Below are 1,713 nucleotides of genomic sequence, written 5' to 3' on the forward strand. Positions count from 1 at the left end.
ACTGATGCATGCCATGTAGTTTGCCATAGCAACAAAAAAGGTAACTAATAGAGAGGGCTGCTTGAATGATCTAGAAGAGCCCAATGTAATCATGAGGGTCAAAGACAGAGAGAAAGAAAAATGATGGCATGAGGGAGAAGCGACAAAATGCTCATTCTGATGGCCTTGTCATCTAGGAAGGGGCATCCTGCAAGCAGACTCTAGGAGTTGGGCAAGTCAGGAAGCGGATTCTCCAGGGTCTTAGAGAGATTATAGGCCTGCCAGTGACTTGATTATAGCTCAGTGACTTGGCTATTTGGGCTTGACCTCTAGAACTGCAAGATAACAAATATGTGTTGCTCATGGAGATTTATTACAGCAATAAGACGCTAACATGGCATACAAATTAATAGCACTGTTGTTCATTGAATGGGCAGTGATCATACAACAAGACACCAAGACTCTGACAAAAGCTCCTGCTTCTCCTAGCTGTGGACAGCAGGAAGCAGAAAGGTACTCAATTTTATTTTGCTCTTAATTTTCTAGAGGTTGTAGGATAAGAGCAAGTTTTGCTCCATTGGTCCAAGTTTGTCTAAAACAGAGGGAAGTCCTGAATGTATTCTTAGAACAGCATCAGTAGTCTTTCAGATATTTAGGTTTCCAGAGTCTGTTGCTAAAAATATGGTAACTTGGTGATGAAAGTGTCTTAGAGTTTTGTTTTTGTTTTGTTTTGTTTTGTCTTTTGAGACAGGGTCTCACTGTAGCCCCAGCTAGCCTGGAACTCACTTTGTAGACCAGGGTGGACTTGAACTCACAGAGATCTGCCTCTGCCTCCTGAGTGCTGTGAGTAAAGGTCTGTGCCACCACACCAATCTGAAAGTGTCTTAGAGTTTAAAGACTACGAATATTTAAAAATATATATAAGTATCAGTAGAAACAGTTTACTGTACCAGTCGGTATGGTCATTAGGTTTTAAAGCTGTGTTGGATCATTGATTTTCTCCCTTAGCAGCCTGCACAGTATAGTCTAGAACTATGAAAGCTAGTCTTCAGGGAGGAGGCTTCCAGGTCAGATCCTGCTCCATTGCTCCAAGTCCTGTGTCTGAAGAATGTGCTATCTTTAGCAATAGGGTCTTACCTTTAAGTTATGGGGGGTAATCAAGGGCTGTGACAATAGCCTGTGTTATTTTGGGAGTCTGATGGGTAATCTATAGCTATCTAATTGGACTTAAAGTTCTCTCAATGTGAAGGAACTCATGGGTGGCACTGTAAATATACCCAAATACACATGGATGAAGATGTCATAGATCCTAAAGAAAAACCCATCTCTGTCATATCTTTAAACAAATGAAATTTCTTCTTTTTTACCAACCAGTTAAGTCAATTTATTAAATAGCTGATTTAGGCATTCGCAATAGTGACTAATAATATGGAACGCTTCACGAATTTGCATGTCATCCTTGGGCAGGGGCCATGCTAATCTTCTCTGCATCGTTCCAATTTTAGTATATATGTGTTGCTAAATATGAATCCTTATATTTACAGACAAGTATACCATGAAACAATCATCAAAGAAGCTTCTTTTTTGCAACAGATTGAGGCTATTACAGAGATCCACAACTGGTTATACACAGAATATATATCTGAGAGATGCCCAACCCTAAGTGACACATCTACAATGGAACCTCTACACCTAAGGCTCGTGGAACATAGTAATACAGGGGGCAGAGAAAAT

At 40.2% G+C, this 1,713-nt stretch overlaps 1 non-coding gene across 1 annotated transcript; it reads right to left on the reverse strand.

Moving 5' to 3' along the window:
* Positions 1–1,401: 1,401 nt before the first annotated feature.
* Positions 1,402–1,505, reverse strand: LOC115071313. Its single transcript, XR_003850407.1, has one exon. It is a non-coding gene; the product is annotated as a U6 spliceosomal RNA (small nuclear RNA).
* Positions 1,506–1,713: the final 208 nt, after the last annotated feature.

The sequence above is a fragment of the Nannospalax galili genome, unplaced genomic scaffold (assembly GCF_000622305.1).
Source record: "Nannospalax galili isolate Female #2095 unplaced genomic scaffold, S.galili_v1.0 scaffold95, whole genome shotgun sequence".
Taxonomy (NCBI): Eukaryota; Metazoa; Chordata; class Mammalia; order Rodentia; family Spalacidae; genus Nannospalax; species Nannospalax galili.